This window comes from Papio anubis, chromosome 7 (genome assembly GCF_008728515.1).
Source record: "Papio anubis isolate 15944 chromosome 7, Panubis1.0, whole genome shotgun sequence".
In the NCBI taxonomy this organism is placed as follows: Eukaryota; Metazoa; Chordata; class Mammalia; order Primates; family Cercopithecidae; genus Papio; species Papio anubis.
Window position 1 is genome coordinate 25,417,878 of NC_044982.1, and position 10,730 is coordinate 25,428,607.

The 10,730-nt window shown below is 42.6% G+C and overlaps 1 pseudogene; it reads left to right on the forward strand.

Moving 5' to 3' along the window:
- Positions 1-1,215: 1,215 nt before the first annotated feature.
- On the forward strand, positions 1,216-4,169 carry LOC101023884 (annotated as a pseudogene).
- The last annotated feature ends 6,561 nt before the right edge of the window (positions 4,170-10,730 follow it).

Genomic DNA, 10,730 nt, shown 5'->3' on the forward strand with positions numbered 1-10,730 from the left:
GAGTGTATAATTTTAGTTTCTTTTCTGGTTGTCCTTGTGGTAGTCAGATGTGTTGGACTGATTCCAGCTGGACAGAGTAAGGAATTCCAGCATCCTCTTCCTGTTTGCTTGTGTTCTCCCACAGATCAAACCCTCAATTCTAGTTGGGGATGCCATCTAGCCCCACACTGTGACTGAAGCCTCAAGCACTGTTGTGCCTCCTTGTGCTTTGGATCAGCAACCCCAGTGGTGTTCTACCAGAGCAGTTCAGGGAAAGCATATGTACAGTCAGGTCCCAACAGCAAACTGTTGGATGTGAAAGTTCTAAAGTATAGGGGTGAAGGAAGAGAAGGATATGAACTCCTCTGACCTTAAGCCAGCATTCATTTAACTTTTATATCTACTTGCCAAGAGAACCTGGAGAAAACTACCATATTCAAGAGATTAATCAAAATCAGTGGTCTAGCCAGGTGGTGACAGAGAAGCACCATTCCTCACCCTCCATTCTTGTAATGTCTGTAATAAATTTCAATGTGTCAGGATGAATGAACCCAAGATCCAGTGAATGATTCAGCTGATCCAAGCCTTGCATTTTCCATCACTCATCATCCATCCTCATTCAGTGTAACCTCTTGCACTATTGTGGCTAATTTTATGTAAAACCAGTTTTTTTTTTTAATATGTGCCTATGTAATAAAGTCTACACACTGGCTATCTCTGTAGAGGTGAGGTTTTGTTTTTAGTTGTTCTACTGATTATGTCCTTTTTCGAGCTATGAAAATGAATTATTAATAAATTTTTGAACAAAATGTCACTATGCCAAATTTAATGAGGTCAGACATATGAAGAGTAATGCTTATTAATATAAGGCCTGTCACCCAGCTTATATGGTTAGTGATCATAAACTGACAAATTAACAAATGACCTGTTTAATTATCCTATTTAAATTTATCATAGATATAATTTAGTCAATTAAAGATAGGTTGGCTGGACCCCGTGGCTCATGCCTGTAATCCCAGCACTTTGGGAGGTTGAAGTGGGTGGATTACGAGATCAAGAGATCGAGACCATCCTGGCCAACATGGTGAAACCCCATCTCTACTAAAAATACAAAATTAGCTGGGCGTGGTAGTGCATACCTGTAATCCCAGCTACTCGGGTGGTTGAGGCAGGAGAATCGCTTGAACCTGGGAGGCGGAGGTTGCAGTGAGCCAAGATCACGCCACTGCACTCCAGCCTGGGCAACAAGAGCGAAATCCCATCTCAAAAAAAAAAAAAAAAGTTTATTTGCATTCCAGTTTTGTGCCTGATTCTGAGAAAACAAATAAAAATGATTACAATCCTTAAGGTTTTCTTGGAGATACGTACATAAACATATAAGTGAGAAATATAAATGAGCACATAATCAAATAATAAGTTTGCATTATGTTCCTGACATATTGTCAGTGCTTAACAAATACTTGTTCAATTGATTGATGAATCCAGATTACTAATGTCAACATAACTTGCATGGGAAAAAATCAGTATGGACTAAAACACTTGGGAAATTTTCACAGGAAAGATGGCCGTCAGCTGAGACCTGGAGGTGGGGTAAAATTTGGCTCAGCCATGAGAAGGGAATGTAGGGTGGGGAAAAAAAGAGTAAAAGTGGTATGTTGGGCTAGCAGGAGATCAGATTGACCTGGGTGAAGGATTCATGAACATCCAGAGATAAAACTGATGGTTAAGCCAAGCTATGGTAGGGATGTATCCAGCCTGAGGTGGAACTCAATCTACTAAATGCAATGAAGCAATTTTTGAATCTTGGCAGTAAAGCATTATTCTAGAAAAACTAGTCTGTCAATACCATGCTGAGCATTTTGGACTTTAGGAAAAGATTAAAGGCAAGGAAAATAATTTATAGCTTTTTTGGAGTAAACAAGGCAAAAAATAAAGCTTTGTGTTTTATTTAGCTCAAAGCAACCAGAATCATTTTATTGTAAAATACAATCATGTACAAGGGAGAACTCAGACCAGGTCAGTGGCCTCCTGCTTTCAAGAGATCTCTGTCATTAGCAGAACACGGAGAATAGTCTAGCCTAGTCAGTACCAGATCACATAATATCAGGTACACAAAAGAGATACTAGCCAAATAAGAGCATAATATTAAGTTGGATATTCTGGAGACTGTTCTCCTTCCCACTATTCTTCTACCCTTACCTGTCCAGAGTCCCCTTGAACAAGTTGTGAGAACTAATTACCTAGGTTCCCCATTGTCACAAGGCTTTGGTCTTCTAGGGTCCCCTTTTCCTTTAATATCCCAGGATAATAACTATCTGAGTAGCTGCTTGAAGCCAGGCATGCACCCCAGTGTTCCTCAGGATTTGGGTAGGGCAAGTTGAGGGCCAGAGGAAGTAAAGAGGAGAGTTTAAATGTCCCCAGTGTTACTTGTCCCTTCTCTTTTCAAACTCCTCTCATCTCCTCCTTGATTTCCTCCAACTATCACCTCTCTCTTCCTTGATCTGGGGCAGATTTAATAATATTAGCTAACATTTACATAACGCATACACTCCGGGGCAGCCACTGGCACTAAGTATTTAAGGCATATTATTTAATAAAGGTAGCTCCCTCTCCATTCTGCAAGGCACTAATAATTCAAGGCTGTGGGTATAACAGATACTTACTGAAGATTAGCAATCACTGATGAAAATCTACAGCACAAAAATAAGAACGAATTTTAAACTGATTATCATGGTTTGCACCAATTGCTGACGGCCACACCCAACGCGAGCCTCGCGGATCTTTGGGCAGCACGTTTGCTCCTCCTCTGCTCCAGGATGATCGGCCAGAAGACCCAGAGACCCTCTACTTCTTCTCCTAAGCCTCACCAGGGAGCGACATTCCCATAGCCCCAAGCCAGGCATGCGGCCCTCACCACTGAGCCGGGCACAGTTGTTCCACATCCAGACAATTAAGGCTGCGGCGCTTCTCAGGCTCGCGGCCCACACCATGCCTGTGGTCTTTGGTGAGAGCTGGAAGAAACACCTCAAAGGAGAGTTCGGAAAACTGTATTCTATAAAACGAATGGGATTTGTTGCAGAAGAAAGAAAACATTACACTGTTTATCCTCCCCAACACTAAGTCTTCACCTGGACCCAGATACGTGACATAGGAGGTGTTAAGGTTGTCATCCTGGGATAGGACCCATATCACAGACCCCATCAAGCCCACAACGCTGCTTTAGTGTCCAAAGACCTGTGCGACCTCTGCCTAGTTTGGAAAACATTTATGAAGAGCTGCCTACAGACAGATGGTTTGGATCATCCTGGCCATGCAGATTTATCTGGGTGGGCCAAAAAAGGTGTTCTATTCACTGTCTTCACTGTGCAGACCCATCAAGCCAATTCTCCTAAGAGAGGCTGGGAGCATTTGCCAATGCAGTTGTGTCCTGGCTAAATCCGAACTAAATGGCCTTGTCTTCTTGCTGCGGGCTCTTATACTCAGGAGGAGGGCAGTGCCATTGATAGGAGGTGGCACTGTGTACTGCAGGTGGCTTCTCTCTTCTGGTTGTTGGTGTATAGAGAGTTCTTTGGATGCAGACACTTATTCCAGGACCAATGAGCTGCTGCCGAAGTCCAGCAAGTAGTTCACAGACTAGAAGGAGCTGTGATCCTCAACTAAGGGGTGGTCTGTCTCCACTGGTGGTTTTTGAGAAGCTGCTGTTAAAGTATTTGTCATTTACGAAGTCGAATTGAACATTTCTGAATTAACCCGTAAGTACTTTGCATAAGGGGGCAAAGCTTCCAGTAAAGCAGCCGTGAAGCAGGCTGCCCAGGAATGGCAGCTTCAGCCAGCCAGACACAGCAAAGGCGCCTCTTTGACCAAATGTCTTTCTCTGCAACATGGCTTCAGCCCAAAATACGCAAACTTCTCAGGAGACAGGTGAGGTCAAATATTCACTTGGCTCTCTTTACCACCTTTAGTTTTATGTTTAAGCGGGGAGATTGCACTTGTTGGTACAGCCCTAGTATTGTACCTGCTGCTACTAGGTTTTGCCCGGTTAGACTTCCAGTTACAAGGTGTTGGGGTGCTTTTGCTTAGAAAGGAACCCTTTTCAATGGCCAGGCACGGTGGCTCACGCCTGTAATCACAGGACTTCGGGAGGCAGAGGCGGGTGGGTCACGAGGTCAGGAGATCGAGACCATCCTGGCTAACATAGTGAAACCCCATCTCTACTAAAACAAAAAAAAAAAAAAAAAAAAAAAAACACACACACAAAATGTAGCCAGGCGAGGTGGCGGGCACCTGTAGTCCCAACTACTCAGGAGGCTGAGGCAGGAGAATGGCGTGAACCCGGGAGGCGGAGCTTGCAGTGAGCCGAGATGGCGCCACTGCACTCCAGCCTGGGTGACAGAGCGAGACTCCATCTCAAAAAAAAGAAAGAAAGAAAGGAACTCTTTCCCCAGCCTGGCTGGCATTCCGGTCCCAGCCCGGCACACTGCCCACTTGATCATTCAAGGAGCCCTCAGGTCCTCCATAAAGGAAGCATGAGGATGTTCTGCAGGTTTCCAGAAATCTAGCCCAGAAATTGGTGCTCAATTTCCTAATTGCAGGGGAGGTGAAGTTTCCTAAGGAAAAGTCTGTGGTATGAGCCTTAACAGATAGGGGCTGAGAAAAGTGACCTGGGTCTTGTTATTCTTCGGTTGTTTTATGGAATAAGCAGTGGAATTTGAACAAGGAAGAGGAGAAAAGGGATTTTTCTTAAATGTGGGGGTGAGCTTCTCCTAGAGTAATCTTGAGTTGGAGTTTTTAAGGAAGCACGAACTGCCAAATGCTGTTTTTTGTGGACTGCAATCACTTTGGGATATTTTTCCGGCAACACTGGAAAGTTTTAGTTTTTTTAAAAAAATACTTACGCAAATATGTACATATTTTCGCAATTTGTTTTTTATCTTATTTTATTTTTTTGAGACAGAGTCTCTCTCTGTGGCCCAGGTTGGAGTGCAGTGGTGTGATCTCGGCTCACTGCAACCTCTGCCTCCCAGGTTCAAGCAATTCTCCTGCCTCAGCCTCCCAAGTAGCTGAGATTACAGGTGCACACTACCATGCCCGGCTAATTTTTTGTATTTTTAGTAGAGACAGGGTTTCACCATGTTGGCCAGGCTGGTCTTGAACCCCTGACCTCGGGTGATCCGTCCACCTCGGCCTCCCAACATGCTGGGATTACAGGCGTGAGCCACTGCCCCCAGCCTCCAATTTGTTTTTTAGGAGACAGTCTTTATTGTTCCTGCACCTCCATCCTTGATCTTGTTACTGATGCTATTTTGCTGTTAGCTGGGTTAGAGTTAACCGTGTGCTAGTTTGGTAACAAAAGACTGTTGAAGTTTTTTTTTTTTTTTAACTGAATATGAGACATTACTCTTTCTACTATTTCTAAAAATGTTTTCAAGACAGAGTCTTGCTCTGTCACCCAGGATGCAGTGAAGTGGCATGATCACAGCTCACTTCAGCCTTGACCTGGGCTCAAGTAACCCTGCTACCTCAGACTCCCCAGGAGATGGGACTACAGATGACACCTGGCTAATTTTAATTTTTATTATGGTAGAGATGGAGATCTCACTATGTTCCCAGGCTGGTCTCAAACTCCTGGGCTCAAGCAATCCTCCCACCTTGGCCTCCCAAAGTACTGGGACTACAGACGCAAGCCACCATGCCCAGCCCCATTCCTCCTCCTAAAGTTCATTGACCATACCTTACAGAGGAAATCCCTTTCAAACATCTTTCTCCTTTGGCCCTAGCCTGAGTAAATGGGCTAACTCCTCAAGTTCCAGATCACTGTCTCTTTAACTGCCAGAGGAAAACTGAAAACTCTTCTGGAAATCTCTTTAATGGGGATTAAATTCTAAAGTTAACACTATTGAAAGTAACATAAATTGCCCATAAAGTAGACTAACGGAGTCTTCCTTAATGAAAGTTGCTCTGTTTATTAGTATGTTCTCACAATGCCATAAAGAACTACCTGAGGTGAGGCGCAGTGGCTCACACCTATAATCCCAGTACTTTGGGAGGCTGAGGTGGGTGGATCGCTTGAGGCCAGGAGTTCAAGACCAGCCTGGCCAACATGGTGAAACCCCATCTCTACTAAAAATACAAAAATTAGCTGGGTGTGGTGGCACATGCCTGTAATCCTAGCTACTCAGGAGGCTGAGGCACAAGAATCACTTGAACCCAGGAGGCAGAGATTGCAGTTAGCCGAGATCATACCACTGCACTCCAGCCTGGGTGAGAGTGAGACTCTGTCTCAAAAAATAGAACCACCTGAGACTGGGTAATTTATAAAGAAAAAAGGTTTAATTGACTCGCAGTTCAGCAGACTGTATGGAAGCATGGCTGGGAGGCCTCAGGAAACTTATAATTATGGCAGAAGGCAAAGAGGAAGCAAGCATGTCTTAGCATGGTAGAGCAGGAGAGAGCACTAAGCGGGAAGTGCTACACGCTTTGAAACAAGCAAATCTTGTGATAACTCACTCACTATCATGAGAACAGCAAGGGGAAAATACCCCCACCATGATCCAATCACCTCCCATGAGGCCCCTCCTCCAACACTGAAGATCATAATTCAACATGAGATTTGGGTGGGGACACAAGAGCCAAACCTTATCACTCTATGGCCCTCAATTAATTTTTCAGTTTCTTCCTTGATATTGACAGAGTCATCACCAACCAAGATCCCAGCCACCTGAACAATGTGTTCCAGTTCTTGGTTAGTGTGGGGAAGTGAGTAAAATGACTCCCACAATTATTCTGAGTTTTACCAACATGAATTGACTGTTTCTGAGTTGACATCATCCTTTACAGACCCACTGAGTGGAATGGCAGACCAAATAACTTGATTGGAGGTAAAATAAGTCTCCATTATACGCCACCTTTATTATGAAAAGTAATTTTTAGTTCATTCCATCTTATCCTGTCATGGACCCATTGAAGAATTTTTACAAACAGAAGTCTGCCTTAAATCTCCAAAAAAGAGCTAACAAAAACTCACAATTTTCTTAGCAGTCCCAAAAGTTACAGATAAAATTTTCAGAAAGCATTAAGGTCAAAATATCTATACTTTCCTGCCCTGCCACAGTCTAGGTCAATGGACAGGAACAAGATAAAATCTATTCTCCACCTATGGAGAGCAAACCCAATGGGTCATGACATTCTCTCCCCTCTTCCTCTCCCTTCCTTTACCCTTTCTCTTGTCTCTTCTCTTCTTCACTAACAGGCAGGAAGTCCTGAGAGCCTAGACTAAGCTGGTGGCAACGGCAGAGTAAGGGACATACCTTAGAGATCTGAAACAGTCCCCAATTCTATCTGGCAAGGTCGACTGCTTTTCACCCACACTCCTATTGCATATCTCACTGGTTGCCTTTAATACTTGTGTGCTGCTTTTTAATGTTTTATATTTATTAGATTTGCCCTCCTGATTAAAAAAGCAATAGTTAATTAAGAGAATTGGCTTTCTCAGTGTGTGGCAAAGTATACCAAAAATAACATGAATCAGCAAACACAAATCAATAATGTGCAATTAAAAATGACTGAAATTTAATTTTGCATTCTAATAAAACTTTCTTGTAATGGCTTGAAGTCAATCCCCTGCTTCCATTACTGGGGATCTGCAGTCTGGAAAGTCTTCTCCCTACTGTTGCTTTTCTTTCTCTTTGCAACTCCAAGGTTCGTGCTGTCACGATTGCTGCAAGCATGTTTCCTTCTAATTTGCTGGCTGTAAAAAATCTATCCTCTTTTACTCAGTACACTTCTGTAAGGAGAACTAGGAAAAACACCAAAGTACGTTTCCCCATTCTTACTCGGTTCCTTAATGCAACAGTTCTGACACCAACTCTAGAAATAGAAAAAAACAATACAAGACGTATTTTTCTGTTCTCTACTCTCACACAGTCACTCAGCACTTCTGGCACCAGGTGTGTGGGAGTTTTTCACCACAAATCAAGCAATTCTGCAGTGAATTCTGCAGCAGATTCTCCTGTGGACAGCAGCCGGGTGTCCTCCAGTTCACGATCCACCTGGAGTGAACAGACAATTCTGACACTATCTAATTGGAAGTAGCATCAGATCTCACAGGTTGAGGGGCTTAGTCCCCAACATTGCTCTCCACTTCAGATGCCATGGATCGTGGCCTGTGCTTGTTTCTGACTAACTGGTTATAAATAGGGGTTTTTAGTACTCCTTGCTGGGTTTCAATTAATTTCCTAGAGCAGCTCACAACCCAGAAAAACACTATTTTCTCATGTTCTATAAAGAATATTACAAAGGATACAGATAAATAACCCAATGGAAGAGATGTATGGGCAAAGTGTAGAAGAAGGAGGGGAGAGCGTCCATTCCCCTACAGAAACCTCTGTATGTTCAGCTATCTAGAAGCTCTCTGAATCCAGTCCTTTTAGGTTTTTATGGGAATTTCATCATGCAGGCATGATTGATTAAATCGTTGGCCTTTGGTGATCAACTCAACCTTCAGCCCCTCTTCCCTCCCTCTGAGATTGGGGTATGAGGCTGAAAGTCTCAACCTTCTAATCACGTCTCAGTCTTTCCAGTAACCAGACCCCACCCTGAAGCTATCTAGGGGCCCCCAGCCACCAGTCATATCGTTAGCATCTAAAAGATACCCTTATCAGTCCAGAGATTCTAAGGGTTTTAGAAGCTGTATGTCAGGAAACAGGAAGAAGGCCCAATATTTATTTTACAATATCACAACTTCTAATAAGGGAATGACAATTGCAATGAAAAAGAAAAGTTCCGGCGTAAAGGAAGAATGCAGGAACTTAGGGACCAGACTGAATGGTGGAACAAAGGAAAAAGAATCCATGATTCAGAAATGCGGAACCTGGTCATGCTTATCCTATAAGTAGCCTATCAGAAGCCCTAATGTTTTTCTGAAAAAGTTTTTGCTAACAAAATACCAAATGAAAAGTTCTATACCAATATATCCTTTCCTAAGATTTTTAAATTATGAACTTGATGAGTACCCAAGACATTAGTCTGCTGCTCAGTTTAGGAAAAGCTAACAAGAAAGTCTATGATTTGTCAATAACAACATTTAAAACAATTAAAAGCTGCATAGCCAAAGAAAAATAAGAGCAAAACCCCGAGACACCCCACAAAGGTAAACACTTACTTCTTCTTCTTCTTTTTTTTTTTTTGTTTTTTTTTTTTTTTTTTTTTTGAGATGGAGTCTCATTCTGCTGCCCAGGCTGGAGTGCAGTGGTGTGATCTCGGCTCACTGTAATCCCCGCCTTCTGGGTTCAAGCGATTCTCTTGCCTCAGCCTCCCAACTACAAGCACGCGCCACCATGCCCAGCTGATTTTTGTATTTTTAGTAGAGACGGGGTTTCACCATGTTAGCCAGGATCTCAATCTCTTGACCTTGTGATCTGCCCATCTTGGCCTCTCAAAGTGCTGGGATTACAGGCGTGAGCCACCGCACTTGGCCAACACTTACTTCTAAATGAAAGAAAGGACCTCATTTCTACTCAAGGTCCTTGACCCCTTCCCATAAATATTCAAGTAATGGGATTTCTACTTTCAGGTAGACAATGCGTCCATTAAGGAATGTTCTCTGTGGCAAGGCAGCATGGTCAAATGGGGGATCAAATTTTGAAGGCAATGTTTTTTCTCATTTCTGCAAACCAGAATTGAGTTAGGAAAAGCTGACAAGAAAGTCTAAGGCTTGTCAATAAAAACATTTTGAAAAAATTGAAAGCTGCACAACCAAAGAAAAATAAGAGCAAAACCCCAGGACATGCCACAAAGGTGAAGACACTTCTAAATGAATGCAAGGACCTCACTAAACTCAAGGTCCTTGACCCCTTTCCAAAAATATTCAAGTAATGGGATTTATATTTGCAGATAGACAGTGCTTCCATTGGGGAATGTTCTCTGAGGCAAGGCGGCATGGTCAAATAGGGATGGAATTTTGAAGGCAATGCTTTTCTCATCTCTGCAACCCAGAATTGAGTTATCTGTGCTCTGAGACTTTTTCTTTATAAACCATTTAGTGCTTCAATGACGGCAAAGCTAACTCAGCTTCCCAATGGTGTTGTCTCTGGAATTCCACCTCAGACAAGAGAGAACTAGGAACAGCAGTAACTGATATATACAAAATACAAAATACAAAGTCTTCTAGATCTTGGCAGTAAATTTTTGGAAGTACTTGTTTCTGCTGAGAAGTATTTTTCATGTGCCCTGATAGATATGGAGACAGTACCTCCAAAAGTTGACCCTGGGAACAATAAGCATCACCCTCATCATCATAGTAACTTGTTGGCCTTCCTTTTAACTGGTCTCTCCTCTTAACACATTTTATTTCTTCTAATTAAACATAAGGCACAAAATATATACATTCCACTACAAAACCTCTTATCAAATACATTTTACATAGTTAACATTTAGCCTGTGAGTTCCTTCGCTAGCTCAGTGTGCTTTCCTCTACATTACTCAACAGCGACAGCAGCCATGGCCAGCACTCTGCTTTGTGTTTTATATGCATTACTTCATTTAATCCTTGTAATAACCCTAAGAAGTCGGGTTACTAAACATTTTATACCTGTAAATATCCTCATTTTACAGGTATATATTAAAAAAACCCAAAACCGAAGCATAGAAGGTTGGTTAATTTGCCCAACGGTCATAAGGATAATGGTGGAACTGTCTTTATCTCTGCTTCTTTGCTTATGCTCTCATCTCTGGTTTTCTGCCACCTACAGGAA